At 46.1% G+C, this 19,169-nt stretch overlaps 1 pseudogene; it reads right to left on the minus strand.

Moving 5' to 3' along the window:
- Positions 1-6,528: 6,528 nt before the first annotated feature.
- LOC119271479 lies at positions 6,529-7,560 on the minus strand (annotated as a pseudogene).
- Positions 7,561-19,169: the final 11,609 nt, after the last annotated feature.

The raw sequence follows: 19,169 nt of genomic DNA on the forward strand, positions 1-19,169 counted from the left end.
TCGGAGGCTTAGCTGCAGTCCAGTACTCGCCTAAGTTCTCTCACTAGAAGACTTAGCTGCAGTCAGGCACTCGCCTAAGTTTGAAAAATCCTACCGAGTGGAAAGCAATCCTCCCACGCGGAGGCTTAGCTGCAGTCCAGTACTCGCCTAAGTTCTCCCACTTAGAGACTTAGCTGCAGTTAGGCACTCGCCTAAGTTTGAAAAATCCTACCGAGTGGAAAGCAATCCTCCCACTCGGAGGCTTAGCTGCAGTCCAGTACTCGCCTAAGTTCTCTCACTAGAAGACTTAGCTGCAGTCAGGCACTCGCGTAAGTTTGAAAAATCCTACCGAGTGGAGAGCAATCCTCCCACCCGAGGGCTTAGTTGCAGTCCAGTACTCGCCTAAGTACGAAACACATCTCAATCCTCAAGAACGACTAGGCGCAGGTCGACTGCCACCTTCTCCTGGAGAGCTTTGCCACAAATACAATGTGCGCTCCATCCCGCTCCGCAGTAACAGGGTGTGGGTCGACCGCCGCCTTCTCCCGGAGAGCTTCGCCACAAATATAATGTGCGCTCTGTCCCACTCTGCAGTAACAGGGTGTGGGTCGACTGCCACCTTCTCCTGGAGAGCTTCGCCACAAATACAAGACATGGGTCGTCTGCTTTCCTCTCCTTCGGGGCTGCGCTGCGAATATAGAAAGTTGTCTCGAACGAAGAATGGTTTCACTCAGCAGGAGACTCATAAAGATATTCAACGGTAAACCAAGTTCAGATAAAATCCTAAAGGTTCTGGATCACGGATCGAGGTACTCGGGCGTGCAGCCCGAAAAGGTTTAATGGTTACAAAAACCACTCGGCATTCCGAGGCAAATTTAAGGTAGGACACAAGAGTTTGTTCACACCACGGGAGGAGGGCTGGCAGGCTCGACGAACTCATCCAGGTCGACGCCGTCGGCTATCCGAGTGGCTGCGGTGATGAAAGTCTCCATAAAGGTTCGAAAGTCATGCTTCTGGGTGTTGGCTACCTTGATTGCTGCCAGCTTGTCTTGTCGCACCTCCTTGCAGTGGACACGAACCAAGGACAGAGCCACATCAGTGCCACACCAAGCAGAAGACTTCTTCCACTCCTGCACTCGGTCAGGGATTCCGTTAAGTCGAGTCATCAGAGACTCGAGATCGTTTTGGAGCGTAGCCTCTGGCCAAAGTGCCGGGTCGATCCGTGACATGGCGACCTTCGGCCGAGCCAAGTAGTCCATGACACCGTCGATGCGAGATTCCAGTCGGAGCAGATTCATGGCAGTTTCATCTTTCACGGGAGAATTGATTGGATCCAAACCTGGTTCGATCCGCCCAGTCTCCTCTTCAAAGTTCTGGCAAAACTCTGCATTCACGATCCAAGGATAAGTCAATTTTCATACACTGAGTCGACACAAAAAAAACACCAGTCTAAACTAAATGTGCACCTTCAAGCTTGATGTACAACTTCTTGGCGTGGCTCCTCAAGTAACTCTCCAGATCGTCCCTCCTGCAAGCGATGCCTTCCATCTTTTCGTTCAGGTTGAGGTTATCCTTCTTCCAGCGTGTACACTCCCTGTTGGCTTCATTTAGAGCGGTCTTCAGCCTGGCATTCTCTTCTTCTAATTGGCCGACCGAAGCCAGCTTCTGTTCGGCCAGAGCGGTCTTGTCGTCAGCCTCCTTACGGGCAGCAGCCAAGTCCTGATCCTTCTTCGCCAGAGCTTCTCTCAGTTTTTCTGCAAAGAAATGATGATTGATTCGGAAGTAGCAGAAGGGTACTCAAGCCTAAAACCGACCAGTCGACAAAATCGTCTTACTTGCGGCGCCGTCTCTGACCTTTTGCAGCTCTGTCCTGGCCAGCTCCAAATCAAGGTTCAGTTGAATCTGCTGCTTCTCCAAGTCAGCAAAGCGAGCTCCAAGATCGCAAGATTTCTGAAATCAAAGGGGAGAAGTTATCGTTACAAAAAAAGAGAGAGAAAGAAAGTAGAACTCAGACTATAGTCGACTGCCAGTAGTCCACCGTAGTTTCGGGGACTACACCCAGTGGGTGCACTTAGCGTGCCCCCACCAGTTCTGATCCCACTCGACCAGCCCGCCAAAGTCGAGTGGAAGAGACAAACTACCAGTTTGGTTTATACATTCGGCAAAATACAAAGACTACAGTGGACTGCCAGCAGTCCACCGTAGTCTCGGGGACTACACCCAGTGGGTGCACTCAGCGTGCCCCCACTAGTCCAAAACTTCAATCGACGCACCCAGTGGGTGTACAGACGCAAAGATTTTCGGAAAGAATCTTCAGATAGCCGACTAACCTGAACGTTGCTCTGGAGAGCCGAGCTGGCATCATAGGCGGCTTGGCTGGCGTCCCGCACCACCTTCATCTTCTCCATCATAATGCCCGCCTGGCGTATGGCCTGCCTAGCAGCATTCACCTCGTCCTCTAGGACATGATGGGTCGCAAAAACTGAAGGCGGGTCGACAGGAGCCTGAGAAGTCGAAGAAGAAGGCAAGGCACTCGATAGGGGCTCCGCGAAGGTAATAGAACCCCGATTGACGTCACCAGTGTCCTGAACGACTGGTTCCGCCCTCGGCGTCGACTGTAGCGCCTCACTTACAGGAGCTCGCCTACTCTTCCTTGTCAAAGACCTCTCGGGCTCTTCATCATCATCAGGGAGGTCAATAATGTTGGGAGCTGTGCAAAGTTCAAATTGCCAAAATCACGTCACCCAATGATGCACGATGCAGTTGAATCGACCAAACAAAGATAGTATGGCAGAAATCATACCCGGATTAGAAGTGACCGCATCCTCCATCACCTCATCATCATCCCTGCAAGCTGAGGTCCCGGAAGTGGCAGCGCTAACAATTCCAAAGTTCGTCCAGTTAAAACAAGAAAAACAAACAGCGCGGAGCGTCGAGTGAATACAAGGAGAGACACTCATGCGGAGGCGACAGGGATGTCGATCTTGATCTTTGGTAGCGCCTTCCGAGTCTTCGGCTCTGCAACTTTGGGGTGCTTTGGCGCCTTCTCAGTCGGGGTTGGTGAAGGGACCCGAGGATGCTTCAAAGACTGACCAGCCTGAGCAGTTGCCTTGTCGCGGGCACTCGGCCGTTCTTGGTTGAGCTTGGATCGTCTCTCTATGCGAGGAGGCGACTCGACTTCTTCTCCATCACTTGAGTCGTCACTTCCACCATCCCCTTCACCATCGGAAGTCCACTCGCCACTTTTGCCACCACTCGCCTCGCCTTCCAGAGCCTGCTCTTGCTCCTCGTTGGGCATCGAATACATTTCAATAATGGCCTGAAAGAAAGCAGGGAGAACAAAGTCAGTCGACGCAATACAGATAGCTGCGCGAGTGAATTCAGATTACAAGCAAAAACTCAGAATCAGACCTGCTCTGGTGCACGCGACTGGTCGAATGGGGGAACTCTCCTGGCTCCTCTGGGATTGTCCTTGTTCCCGGTAATGCTCGACAGCCACTTCTCCAGCGTGTCGTCGTCGACCTCCTCCGGGTGGATCCGAGTGGAGTCTTCTAGACCCGAATACATCCACATCGGGTGGTCTCGTGCTTGGAGAGGCTGGATGCGCCACTGAAGGAAGACCTCCAAGATATCCATACCAGTGACCCCGTCACGAATGAGCTGGACCACTCGGTTGACCAACACCTTCACGTGCGCCTTCTCCTCCGGGAGCACCTTCAAAGGGGAGGGTTTTTCCACTCGGTCCATGGTAAAGGGAGGGAGGCCAGTCGATTGCCCTGGCGTCGACTGGTCTTTGCAGTAGAACCAGGTCGACTGCCACCCGCGAACTGAATCGGGAAGAATCATGGCCGGAAAGGAGCTTTTTCCCCTCGTCTGGATGCCAAGACCCCCACACATCTGGATCACTTGGGTCCCCTCGTCACTCGGATTAGCCTTTTTCACTGTCTGGGAGCGACAAGTGAAAATATGCTTGAAAAGACCCCAGTGAGGTCGACAACCCAAGAAGTTCTCACACAAGGAAATGAACGCGGCAAGATAAACGATTGAGTTGGGGGTAAAATGGTGGAGTTGAGCCCCAAAGAAGTTCAAAAACCCTCGGAAGAAAGGATGAGGAGGCACGGAAAACCCATGGTCGACGTGGGTGGCAAGAAGAACGCGCTCACCCTCCCGGGGTTGCGGCTCGGATTCCTTCCCCGGAAGCCGCACCGAGTCGTAGGGGATCAGCCCTCCCTCGGCCAGGTCGTCGAGGTCTTCTTGGAGATCCTCGAGTGGATCCAGTCGCCCTGGATCCAACCCTTCGGCAGGCCAGTCCGCGAGGAATATCCGCCCCGGCTCGTCGCCTTCCCCTTCGACCTTGCCGTCGCCTTCTTAACCCGCTCCAGAGCCGCTGTCTTCTCCTTCACCATTGTCACCGACGTGACGCGTGTGGTGCGGTGGCGCTAGGGCGAGAGCAAGCGCAGCAGAGAGGCGTGAGGAGGAGAAGAGGTAATGGGGCGCACTGTTCGGGGGACTCTGGTCCAACGCCTTATATGAGGCCGCTTCCGAGTGGCTGACAGGTAGGCCCAGATGGCTCTGTCAAATCCCATAACGACCGCGCGAGCGATACGTGGCGAAAAAGGCGGCACGGGGATCGAGGCGGCTCCACTCTATCCCATCCAATTACTGCGGCCTCCCCCGTCCCGTGCGCTTCCCAAAATTCGGATCCCACTAAATCCGCGGGCAGCAAACAACTCGTCAGACCAAAGATCTCCTCCGCACCGTCACTCGGAGCCTTACAAGTAAAGAAACTCATTCGACGAAGAATTAAGAATGGATCAAGGCGACTGAAAAGGAAGTTGCTGTTGTCACTCGGGTCCATTGATCCGAAACAAGATATGCTCACGGCATGGAAAACGAGTCGGAGAAGTCCTCAACTCCTTCCCCACTCAAACCTCGATCCATTCGGGGGCTAATGATGAAGCTATGTACCTAGGGTAGGGCCACGGACCTGTCCTAACTGCCCAACCCAAGGACACCTCTAGGATAAATCACCTTTCAATCGACTTGGAGGTGTTCCACTCGACAGACTCGAAGACACTCGACCAAGAAGCAATTACTCGACCAAGATCCAGGAGACCTAAAGTCACTCCGCACGCTAACGGTCGGTCATTAAGTAGCTTTTATGGTCATCATAGCACTTTATTACTAGCGTTATCAGTACTTCCTCCGAGAAGGGCCTGAACTCGTAAACCTTGCGTCCTTACAACCTCTCCATAGCTAAGACCTCGCCTCTCTATATTTACCCCCCTACATTACTGTCAGACTTAGAACCACGACAGGTGGTGTGGTCGCTGCTACATGCGTCGATGTAGGAGGTCCCAGGTTTGAGTCACTCCATGAGTCTTTTTTGCGGATTGAAAAAACAGGAAAAAAAAAGATGGGCCGACCCAGCGTGGGAGGGGGTGTGTGTACCCATTTGTAAAATACACAATAACGAGCGCCTGAAGCGTGAAATAGGAAATGTCGGGATTCAAGGGTGCCCGCTACGGGTTAATGAGGTGTTTGGAAGAGCATCAAGTGGTGTGCTCAGCAGACGCATGTGTCGCACGCTGGATGCACTACATGAACACTTTTTTCTTCTTTTTTTGCTCAGGTTTTTTTGTTTGGATTTGCTTGTTTTTCTATGTTTTCTTAAAAGTAGTCAATTTTTTTTTCACGTGAGCATCGTCTAGAAAAGCACAGTGCTTCTTCACGATGAAATACAGTTGTATTTTCGAGTGAAGTACAAGTGTGCTTCTCAAAAGTAAATTGAAAAGCACAGTTTTACTTCGTGGTGAAGCACAACTGTACTTCCACAATTATGCTTTTTTGAAAAAGTGAAAATCACATCTATAATCCCTGAAAAGTGGAAAAAGCATAGTTGCATGAAGTACAGTTGTGATTCCCGAAATATTTGAAAAACACAATTATGCTTCCAAAAAAAGAAAAAAAGACAATTGTCCTTTTTCGGTTTCTGATTATTATTATTTTGAAGCAGGTCCATCCGAAACAATTAACATGAGATATTTTTGTAAAGATCTTGACATGAGAAACACAACAAATAAAAGGGTTCATGACTTGGACGCACGATTGAAGAGATAAAATTATTTGATAATGAATCTACGAAAAAATATGAAACTTTCAGATTGCGACAAGTGTTGCATATAATGCACCACTTATCACCACGAGAGAATGTGAGAGTGACCTTTGCAAGAGATATCCTCTAACTAGTGATTTCGAATATATTGTGACTTTGTTTATCGCAAACCAAGAAGTCGACCTTTTAGTGTAAACAAATAGCCTTTTTCATGTTATCTACAGAGAACGACTCAACAGACCTTCTAGCGCGACCATATGTGGACCGTTGGATTTTTGGTCCAAGCATGCGCATGCGGATGATGTTGATGCATGGCGATGTCACTCAACAAGACATGAAATAAACAAGACATGAAGGCTCCATTCACCAACTCAACAAGACAACACCAATGCCATATTTCACTTAGCTTCTCCCTAGCAACTAATGATCACCAATCATCTACAAAATTTGGCCACATACAACAAACTGTTTCAGAGGATGACATCTGAGCAACACACATTAATTCAGACGATCAATGTATACCTAGTAATTAGTCAATGAAATTCAATTCGTTCTTATTCCCGTGCCACAACCTTGCCAACGACGCCCTTCACAGGCAAATGCTCCGTCTCCTCAATGGCCCCCGATGACAAAGGCACCATCGGCAGGGCATCATATGAACCCCCAATGCCATTATGCCTTCGACCTGTCCCCATACCAACATTAACACCCCCACCATCAACCCCATACCTCTTTGCCACCCCGAGATGCAACCCAGACACAAAAGTTGCCGCAATCAAGCAATGCACTGACAGCATGACATCCATGACTGCAATGGCCTATAGCCTAGCTTCATCAACATCATAACGTGTGGCTGGTGCGAGGGTTGTGTCCATCAGCTGGTGGCAACCCGCGGGGATGCAGGAGTCAACATAAAGGTTGAGGCCGCTTTGGAGAGCCCAGAGGCCACCAACGATACCGACAAAGGTAAACAACGTCTCCGCCAACAAGTGGTGGGTGGTTCTCGACTGCGACAATGTGGAGACTAGGGAAGTAGTGGCGGCCACGATGAGGAGGAGGGTGGCGATGGAGAGAGTGTAAACCTGGAGATCGGATGCAGGGAATGCATCGGCGAGAAGACCCACAGCATGGGCTTGGAGGAATAGAGGGAGGGACAAAAATAAAGGGCGTAGGAGTGGGAGGTGGTTGGCCGGGAGGAAGGGGAGTGGGAGTAGAAGGAGGAGGGGAGGGAGGAGGGTGAATGAGAGTAGGTGAGAGGTGGGGGCGATGGGAAGGAAGGGAAATGGGAGGGCAGCGAGGACGGGGAGTATGCGAAAGAGTGGATGCTAGAGGATGCGAAAGTGGTGGTTGTTAGTGTGCGCGAGGGATAGGTGGGTAACGAAGGAGAAGTATAGGTGGGAGAGGGAGGAGATGATGAGGGTGAGGGAGAGGAGAAGGTGGCACGCGAGAAACAACATCTCCGCCATCATGGTCAATAGTGGGAGGGAGGAGAGCGTGGTGGTGGATTTTGGACAAGGATGAGAGAAATGATGGGTGGGCATGGCATGGTGGTGCTGTGAGGTGGTCAACTTTGCCCATGAAATACGGAGGTAGATTCGGATTGCCGGGCTAGAAAACGACGGGTGGGCATGGCGTGAGGTGGAGCTTGTGGAATTCCACAACAACTATTCCCTTCGACTCCCAAAAATAGGCGCACAATTTTGGGCTCGTGGATGAAGGAGAGCCAAACTATGATTATTGTTACCAATATCACCCCTACTTAATTAGCCCAAGATGTTGGTGCATGCATACCAAAAAAGGCTTTACGTCCAACTTTATAAATAAAGCAAAATTGGTGCATGCATAGCATCTAAGCCTCAGATTATTTAGTTTGTGCATGCACAACTAGTAGAGAAAGTGTTGACTCACACATATTTGTTCAACATGCAAAGGTGCGCATTGCCACACCATTTACTCTTTTGGACATGTCAATTTGGTTTATTGATATATGTGGGCAAACGACACATGGGTACATTTTATTTAGCTGCAAGGTGGAAGGGTCAATATTTCGGTAGAAGTGGAGACCATTTTCCTCTCACATTGTCAAGAAGATGGATGCAATGACTAATAAAAAAGGAGGATGTCTGGTTGATGTATCCACTCCTAGCAGATCCTATGATATCGATAAAGGTAGAAAAGATGATTACGTCGAGAAGATGACGTAGACGAAGTTTGAAGATAGAGAAAATACCGCAGATCCGATCTATTAACGTGAGGTTCCCCATGGTCGGCACCAAATATCGATGGTGTTGCAGGATGTACCTAACAACAATATGGTGAATGTACCTGGATAACATGTCACCTCACATTACTAGATGGTCACGATGCACAAATTTTACCCAGTTTTGTGGCCTCGTGTTGCGATAACAACACTACTCCCTCTTATATGATATTATATCAGAGACAAGTTGCAATGTGGTTCTGAATATTGTATCCAATGAATCATGAGTAATGTCTCCAGAGATGGATGTTGACGATCTAGGCGGAATGTCTAGATAGGATCTATTATTGCACTAGTCTACACTTCTAGTGAATCTGGAGTCAAAGAAATCCCATATATTGTCCTAAGGAGAATGCACATATACACAGATCCTGGCTAGTGGCCACCACTCTTTATTTTGATATTCTTGGCGCACAAGCTCCGGAATCCACCGTATCTGCCAGCCGTACAGTCCCCTTAAGGAAACCAGGGGTGGCACACATGAAGGAATTAGTTGCACGTGAAGGAAATATGCACTAGATGCAATAATAGTTGTTATTTATATGCCCTAGAGGCACTATGAGATTATGCAACTCCCGAATACCGGAGGAACACTTAGTGTGCTATCAAACGTCACAACGTAACTGGGTGATTATAAAGATGCTCTACAGGTGTCTCCGATGGTGTTTGTTGAGTTGGCATAGATCGAGATTAGGATTTCTCACTCCGATAGTCGAAGAGGTATCTCTGGGCCCTCTCGGTAATGCACATCACTATAAGCCTTGCAAGCAATGTGAGTACTAATTTAGTTGCGGGATGTTGCATTACGGAACGAGTAAAGAGACTTGCCGGTAACGAGATTGAACTAGGTATGATGATACCGACGATCGAATCTCGGGAAAGTAACGTACCGATGACAAAGGGAACAACGTATGTTGTTATGCGGTTTGACTGATAAAGATCTTCGTAGAATATGTAGGAGCCAATATGGGCATCCAGGTTCCGCTATTGGTTATTTACCAGAGAGATGTCTCGGTCATGTCTACATAGTTCTCAAACCCGTAGGGTCCGCACGCTTAACGTTTGTTGACGATATAGTATTATATGAGTTATGCATGTTGGTGACCGAATGTTGTTCGGAGTCCCGGATGAGATCACGGACATGAGGAGTGATGTCTACTACACAACCTTCTTCTTGTAGACGTTGTTGGGCCTCCAAGTACAGAGGTTTGTAGGACAGTAGCAAATTTCCCTCAAGTGGATGACCTAAGGTTTATCAATCCGTAGGAGGCGTAGGATGAAGATGGTCTCTCTCAAGCAACCCTGCAACCAAATAACAAAGAGTCTCTTGTGTCCCCAACACACCCAATACAATGGTAAATTGTATAGGTGCACTAGTTCGGCAAAGAGATGGTGATACAAGTGGTATATGGATAGTAGATAAAGGTTTTTGTAATCTGAAAAAATATAAAAACAACAAGGTAACTACTGATAAAAGTGAGCTTAAACGTTATTGCAATGATAGTAAACAAGGCCTAGGGTTCATACTTTCACTAGTGCAAGTCCTCTCAACAATAATAACATAATTGGATCACATAACTATCCCTCAACATGCAACAAAGAGTCACTCCAAAGTCACTAATAGTGGAGAACTAACAAAGAGATTATGGTAGGGTACGAAACCACCTCAAAGTTATTCTTTCCAATCAATCCGTTGGGCTATTCCTATAAGTGTCACAAATAGCCCTAGAGTTCGTACTAGAATAACACCTTAAGATACAAATCAACCAAAACCCTAATGTCACCTAGATACTCCAATGTCACCTCAAGTATCCGTGGGTATGATTATATGATATGCATCACACAATCTTAGATTCATCTATTCAACCAACACATAGAACCTCAAAGAGTGCCCCAAAGTTTCTACCGGAGAATCACGACAAAAACATGTGCCAACCCCTATGCATAGGTTCATGGGAGGAACCCGCAAGTTGATCACCAAAACATACATCAAGTGAATCACGTGGTATCCCATTGTCACCACAGATATGCACGGCAAGACATACATCAAGTGTTCTCAAATCTTTAAAGACTCAATCCAATAAGATAACTTCAAAGGGGAAACTCAATCCACTACAAGAGAGTAGAGGGGGAGAAACATCATCAGATCCAACTATAATAGCAAAGCTCGCGATACATCAAGATCGTGCCAAATCAAGAACACTAGAGAGAGAGAGAGATTAAACACATAGCTACTGGTACATACCCTTAGCCTCGAGGGAGAACTACTCCCTCCTCGTCATGGAGAGCACCGGGATGATGAAGATGGCCACCAGAGAAGGATTGCCCCCTCCGGCAAGGTGCCGGAATGGGTCTAGATTGGCTTTCGGTGGCTACGGAGGCTTCTGGCGGTGGAACTCCCGATCTATTGTGCTCCCGGATGTTTTTAGGGTATATGGAGATATATAGGCAGAAGAAATATGTCAGGGGGGACACGAGTGGCCCACGAGGATGGAGGGCGTGCCCAGGGGGGTTGGCGCGCCCCCTGCCTCGTGTCTTCCTCGTAGATCCCCTGACGTGCACTCCAAGTCTTCTGGGCTTCTTCTGATCCAAAAATAAGTTCCGTGAAGTTTCAGGTCAATTGGACTCCGTTTGGTTTTCCTTTTCCGCGATACTCTAAAACAAGAAAAAAAATAGAAACTGGCACTGGGCTCTGGGTTAATAGGTTAGTCCCCCCAAAAATATGAAAGTGTATAATAAAGCCCATAAACATCCAAAACAGAAGATAATATAGCATGGAGCAATCAAAAATTATAGATACGTTGGAGACGTATCAACATCCACAAGCTTAATTCCTTCTCGTCCTCGAGTAGGTAAATGATAAAAACAGAATTTTTGATGCGGAGTGCTACTTGGCATAATTTCAATGTAATTCTTCTTAATTGTGGTATGAATATTCAGATCCATAAGATTCAAGACAAAAGTTTAAGATTGGCATAGAAACAATAATACTTCAAGCATACTAACTAAGCAGTCATGTCTTCTCAAAATAACATGGCCAAAGAAAGTTCATCGCTACAAAATCATATAGTTTAGTCATGCTCCATTTTCGTCACACAAGAATGCTCTCATCATGCACAATCCTGATGACAAGCCAAGCAATTGTTTCATATTTTAGTAATCTCAAACCTATAAACTTTCACGCAATATATGAGCGCGAGCCATGGACATAGCACTATGGGTGGAATAGAATATAATGAGGGGGGTTATGTGGAGAAGACAAAAAGGAGAAAGTCTAACGAGGCTAATCAATGGGCTATGGAGATGCCCACCGATTGATGTTGATGCAAGGAGTAGGGATTGCCATGCAACGGATGCACTAGAGCTATAAATGTATGAAAGCTCAACAAAAGAAACTAAGTGGGTGTGCATCCAACTTGCTTGCTCACGAAGACCTAGGGCACTTGAGGAGGCCCTTTGTTGGAATATACAAGCCAAGTTCTATAATGAAAAATTCCCACTAGTATATGAAAGTGACAAAACAAGAGACTCTCTATCATAAAGATCATGGTGCTACTTTGAAGCACAAGTGTGGAAAAAGGATAGTAGCATTGTCCCTTTTATTATTTTTATTTTTATTTATTTGGCCTTTCTTTTTTTATTTGGCCTTTCTTTTCTTTTTTTATTTGGCCTTTTTTTCTTTGGCCTTTATTTTTTTCTTTTTTTGGGACAATGCTCTATTAATGATGATCATCACACTTCTATTTATTTATAACTCAAGAATTACAACTCGATAGTTAGAACAAAATATGACTCTATATGAATGCCTCCGACGGTGTACCGGGATTGCGATGAATCAAGAGCGACATGTATGAAAAATTATGAACGGTGGCTTTGCCACAAATATGATGTCAACTACATGATCATGCAAAGCAATATGACAATGATGATGCGTGTCATAATAAACGGACTGGTGGAAAGTTACATGGCAATATATCTCAGAATGGCTATGGAAATGTCATAATAGGTAGGTACGGTGGCTATTTTGAGGAAGATATAAGGAGGTTTATGTGTGAAAGAGCGTATCATATCACGGGGTTTAGATGCACCGGCGAAGTTCGCACCAACTCTCAATGTGAGAAAGGGCAATGCACGGTGCCGAAGAGGCTAGCAAGGATGGAAGGGTGAGAGTGCGTATAATCCATGGACTCAACATTACTCATAAAGAACTCACATACTTATTGCAAAAATCTACAAGTCATCAAAAACCTCGGCACTACGCGCATGCTCCTAGGGGGATAGATTGGTAGGAAAAGACCATCGCTCGTCCCCGACCGCCACTCATAAGGAAGACAATCAAATAACGCCTCATGTTTCAAATTTGTTACACAACGTTTACCATACGTGCATGCTACGGGACTTGCAAACTTCAACACAAGCATTTCTAAAATTCACAACTACTCAACTAGCACGACTTTGATATTATTACCTCCATATCTCAAAACAATCATCTAGCATCAAACCTCTCTTAGTATTCAACACACTCATAAGAAAGTTTTTACTATCTTGAATACCTAGCATATTAGGATCATTTAAGCAAATTACCATGCTATTTAAGACTCTCAAAATAATATAAGTGAATCATGAGAGTTCATCTATTTCTATAAAATAAAACCACCACCGTGCTCTAAAAGTATATAAGTGAAGCACTAGAGCAAATGACAAACTACTCCGAAAGATATAAGTGAAGATCAATGAGTAGTCGAATAATTATGCAACTATGTGAAGACTCTCTAACATTTAATAATTTCAGACCTTGGTATTTTATTAAAACAGAAAGCAAAACATAAGTAAGTAAAATGATGCTCCAAGCAAAACACATATCATGTGGCGAATAAAAATATAGCTCCAAGTAAAGTTACCGATGAACGAAGACGAAAGAGGGGATGCCTTCCGGGGCATCCCCAAGCTTAGGCTCTTGGTTGTCCTTTAATATTACCTTGGGGTGCCTTGGGCATCCACAAGCTTAGGCTCTTGCCACTCCTTATTCCATAGTCCATCGAATCTTTACCCAAAACTTGAAAACTTCACAACACAAAACTTAAAGAAGAAAATCTCGTGAGCTCCGTTAGTATAAGAAAATAAATCACCACTTAGGTACTGTTGTGAACTCATTATTTATTTATATTGGTGTTAAACCTACTGTATTTTAACTTCTCTACGGTTTATAAACTCTTTTACTAGCCATAGATTCATTAAAATAAGCAAACAACACACGAAAAACAGAATATGTCAAAAACAGAACAATCTATAGTAATCTGGATCGAACGTATACTTCTGGAACTCATAAAATTCTCAAATAAATTTCTGGACGTGAGGAATTTATCTATTAATCATCTGCAAAAATAATTAACTAAATAGCACTCTCCAAATAAAAATGGCAGCAATTCTCGTGAGCGCTAAAGTTTCTGTTTTTTTACAGCAAGATCAAAAAGACTTTCCCCAGGTCTTCCCAACGGTTCTACTTGGCACAAACACTAATTAAAACATAAAAACTCAATCATAACAAAGCATAGATAAATTATTTATTGCTAAACAGGAGCAAAAAGCAAGGAACAAAAATAAAATTAGGTTGCCTCCCAACAAGCGCTATCGTTTAACGCCCCTAGCCAGGCATGATGATTTCAATGATGCTCATACAAAAGATAAGAATTGTAACATAAAGAGAGCATCATGAAGAATATGACTAACACATTTAAGTCTAACCCACTTCCTATGCATAGGGATTTTGTGAGCAAACAACTTGTGGGAACAAGAATCAACTTGCATAGGAAGGTAAAACAAGCATAACTTCAAAATTTTAAGCACATAGAGAGGAAACTTGATATTATTGCAATTCCTACAAGCATATGTTCCTCCCTCATAATAATTTTCAGTATAATCATGAATCAATTCAACAATATAACCAGCACCTAAAGCATTCTTTTCATGATCTACAAGCATAGAATTTTTATTACTATCCACAGAAGCAAAATTCTTCTCATGAATAATAGTGGGAGCAAACTCAATAAAATAATTATCATGTGAGGCATAATCCAATTGAAAACTAAAATCACGATGACAAGTTTCATGGATATCATTATTCTTTATATCATACAAGTCATCACAATAATCATCATAGATAGCAACTTTGTTCTCTTAATCAATTGGAACCTCTTCCGAAATAGTGGATTCATCACAAATTAAAGTCATGACCTCTCCAAATCCACTTTAATCAATATAATCATCATAAATAGGAGGCATGCTTTCATCACAATAAATTTTATCAACAAAACTTGGGGGACAAAAAAAATATCATCTTCATCAAACATAGCTTCCCCAAGCTTGTGGCTTTGCATATCATTAGCATCATGAATATTCAAGGAATTCATACTAACAACATTGCAATCATGCTCATCATTCAAAGATTTAGTGCCAAGCATTTTAATGCATTCTTCTTCTGACACTTTGGCACAATTTTCATTTCCATCATACTCACGAAAGATATTATAAAAATGAAGCGTATGAGACAAACTTAATTCCATTTTTTTGTAATTTTCTTTTATAAACTAAACTAGTGATAAAACAAGAAACTAAAAGACTCGATTGCAAGATCTAAAGATATACCTTAAAGCGCTAACCTCCTCGGCAACGGCGCCAGAAAAGAGCTTGATGTCTACTACACAACCTTCTTCTTGTAGACGTTGTTGGGCCTCCAAGTGCAGACGTTTGTAGGACAGTAGCAAATTTCCCTCAAGTGGATGACCTAAGGTTTATCAATCCATAGGAGGCGTAGGATGAAGATGGTCTCTCTCAAGCAACCCTGCAACCAAATAACAAAGAGTCTCTTGTGTCCCCAACACACCCAATACAATGGTAAATTGTATAGGTGCACTAGTTCGGCGAAGAGATGGTGATACAAGTGGTATATGGATAGTAGATAATGGTTTTTGTAATATGAAAATATAAAAACAGCAAGGTAACTAATGATAAAAGTGAGCGTAAATAGTATTGCAATGATAGTAAACAAGGCCTAGGGTTCATACTTTTACTAGTGCAAGTCCTCTCAACAATAATAACATAATTGGATCACATAACTATCCCTCAACATGCAACAAAGAGTCACTCCAAAGTCACTAATAGCGGAGAACGAACGAAGAGATTATGGTAGGGTACGAAACCACCTCAAAGTTATTCTTTCCAATTAATCCGTTGGGCTATTCCTATAAGTGTCACAAACAGCCCTAGAGTTCGTACTAGAATAACACCTTAAGATACAAATCAACCAAAACCCTAATGTCACCTAGATACTCCAATGGCACCTCAAGTATCCGTGGGTATAATTATACGATATGCATCACACAATCTCAGATTCATCTATTCAACCAACCCATAGAACCTCAAAGAGTGCCCCAAAGTTTCTAGCGGAGAATCACGACGAAAACGTGTGCCAACCCCTATGCATAGGTTCATGGGCGGCACCCACAAGTTGATCACCAAAACATACATCAAGTGAATCATGTGGTATCCCATTGTCACCACAGATACGCACGACAAGACATACATCAAGTGTTCTCAAATCTTTAAAGACTCAATTTGATAAGATAACTTCAAAGGGGAAACTCAATCCATTAGAAGAGAGTAGAGGGCGGGAAACATCATAAGATCCAACTATAATGGCAAAGCTCGCGATACATCAAGATCGTGCCAAATCAAGAACACAAGAGAGAGAGAGAGATCAAACACATAGCTACTGGTACATACCCTCAGCCCCGAGGGAGAACTACTCCCTCCTCGTCATGGAGAGCACCGGGATGATGAAGATGGCCACCGAAGAAGGATTGCCCCCTCCGGCAGGGTGCCGGAACGGGTCTAGATTGGCTTTCGGTGGCTACGGAGGCTTCTGGCGGCGGAAATCCCGATCTATTGTGCTCCCGGATGTTTTTAGGGTATATGGAGATATATAGGCGGAAGAAATATGTCAGGAGGGCCACGAGGGGCCCACGAGGGTGGAGGGCACGCCCCCTGCCTCGTGGCTTCCTCGTAGAGCCCCTGACGTGCACTCCAAGTCTTCTGGGCTTCTTCTGATCCAAAAATAAGTTCCATGAAGTTTCAGGTCAATTGGACTCCGTTTGGTTTTCCTTTTCTGCGATACTCTAAAACAAGGAAAAAACAGAAACTGGCCCTGGGCTCTGGGTTAATAGGTTAGTCCCAAAAATAATATAAAAGTGTATAGTAAAGCCCATAAACATCGAAAACAGAATATAATATAGCATGGAGCAATAAAAAATTATAGATATGTTGGAGACATATCAACGAGGAACTCCGGAATGGTCTGGATATAAAGATTGATATATGGGATAATAGTGTTTGGTCTCCGGAAGGGTTCCGGAATTCACCGGAAGGGGCTCTAGATGTTTCCCGGAATGTTTGGGTAGAGAACACTTTATTTGGGCTAAAGGGGAAAGCCCACAAGGTTTTTGGAAAGCGCAAAAGGAAGTTTTGCGGAGTCCAGGGGCCAGACGCCAGGGTCCCTGGCGTCTGGAACCCTGGCGTCTAGCCCTGGAGTCCGAGAAGGACTCTTGCCTTTCAGGTGAAACCGACTTTGTGGAGGCTTTTACTCCAAGTTTCGACCCCAAGGCTCAACATATAAATAGAGGGTCAGGACTAGCACCCAAGACACATCAAGAAACACCAAGCCGTGTGCCGGCAACCCCGTCCCCTCTAGTTTATCCCCGTCATAGTTTTCGTAGTGCTTAGGCAAAGCCCTGCGGAGATTGTTCTTCACCAACACCATCACCACGCCGTCGTGCTACCGGAACTCATGTACTACTTCACCCATCTTGCTGGATCAAGAAGGCAAGGTCGTCATCGAGCTGAATGTGTGCTGAATGCGGAGGTGTCGTACGTTCGGTACTTGATCAGGATGGATCGTGATGGTGTACGAGTACGACCACTTCAACCGCGTTGATAAACGGTTCCGCTTTCGGTCTACGAGGGTACATAGATACACTCTTCCCTCTCATTGCTATGCATCTCCTAGATAGATCTTGCGTGATCGTAGGAATTTTTTTGAAATACTGCATTCCCCAACAGTGGCATCAGAGCCTAGTCTATGCGTAGATGTGATATGCACGAGTAGAACACAAAGGAGTTGTGGGCGTGAGTATATACATATTGCTTGCCATCACTAGTTGTTTCTTGATTCGGCGGTATTGTTGGATGAAGCGGCCCGGACCGACATTACATGTCCGTGTTCATGAGATCGGTTCTACCGATGTGCTTTGCACATAGGTGACTGGCGGGTGTCTGTTTCTCCAACTTTAGTTGAATTGGATTCAATGAACAGGGTTCTTTCTGAAGATCAAAAAGCAATCACTATACCATGTTGTGGTTTTTATGCCGTAGGTAAGAACGATTCTTGCTAGAAGCCTGTAGCAGCCACGTAAAACTTGCAACAACAAAGTAGAGGACGTCTAACTTGTTTTTGCAGGGCATGTTGTGATGTGATATGGTCAAGACGTGATGAGATATAAATTGTTATATGAATGATAATGTTTTGTTAAAGTTATCGGCAACTGGCAGGAGCCTTATGGTTGTCTCTTTATTGTATAAGATGCAAGCGCTATATAATTGCTTTACTTTATCGCTATGTGATAGAAATAGTTGCAAAAGCAATAGTTGGCAAGGGGCGCCGAGGCGCGGTAGTGGTGGGTCCCGCCTATGGGCCTGTCCCGTCGTGCGCGTAGGCTGACAGGACGGCCTAGCCATGTGCCATCGCGTGACAGGCGTAGAACGGGCGGCGGCCTGGAGGCTTAGCTAGCACGCCACTGAAATCCCGCCGCGATGTTCGAAATACTGAGCGAGTCGGAATTGAGTGAGTCCGAGTTGAGCAAGTCCGACTCCTTCTAGTCGGCCCGACTGAAGTCAGTCGAAGACCATGTGTTGAGCACCCGGAAAGAGAAACTGTTGAGGCTTCTCGGCCAATCGTCCGCGGCGCCTCACCAGCTTCGGGGACTACTGTCGGAGTAATGGGCCACGGGTAGGCCAACCCGAGCCCCAGAACCTTTCAAGACATCGAGCTGGCTGCGCCCCTCAAGACCCCAGGACGAAGAGCCGCCTCCTAAGGAGTCGGCAGTGAGACGGCCGACTGCCCGCACACGGCCGAGTCCCAGGGACGACTTCCGGAGAAGCCGGCTTTGGGGAGTCATCCTGCGACTCCAACAAACCCCATGACCTCATCAAAGGGGACGAGGCAGGGGTGTGGCTACAGCGAAGCCCACCCCCGCCCCTCACCGAGGGCAGGCATGGCCACAACACACCGTACCCTGGAAGATCTCCGTGCGATGTGGCACTGTTGCCATGCCGGCCCTGACATCAGCACCACAGGGCCGAATCCTGTACCCACGATGGCTTGTCTGTACGGCCTAGAGGCAGTAGGCCCCACCAGTCAGTGAGACCTTAGGAGACGGCAGGAGGACCACTAATCGGACCCGTCGGGAGTCGGCCCGGGGGAGTCGACCGAGCCCTCCCCCGGGGCCCACGCGCCATTAATCAAGACGTGATAGGGAGTGGCAACAGTGATCGCCCGTCAGGCGGTGGGCTGTTGCCACGACCTCATGATCAAGCCCGCGTCATCAGAAGCACGGCTACAGTAATCAGCAGCCAGCGAGACCCGCCCGCGGCGGACGCGGCCTGTCGGCTCCGTACCAGGCCAGACGGCGGGGCCTGCCAGTCGGCGGGCCCCAGCGGTCGGCAGAGAAGACGGAGGCAGAGGCACTGACGGCTGGGCCTGTG

The sequence above is a fragment of the Triticum dicoccoides genome, chromosome 3A (assembly GCF_002162155.2).
Source record: "Triticum dicoccoides isolate Atlit2015 ecotype Zavitan chromosome 3A, WEW_v2.0, whole genome shotgun sequence".
Taxonomy (NCBI): domain Eukaryota; kingdom Viridiplantae; phylum Streptophyta; class Magnoliopsida; order Poales; family Poaceae; genus Triticum; species Triticum dicoccoides.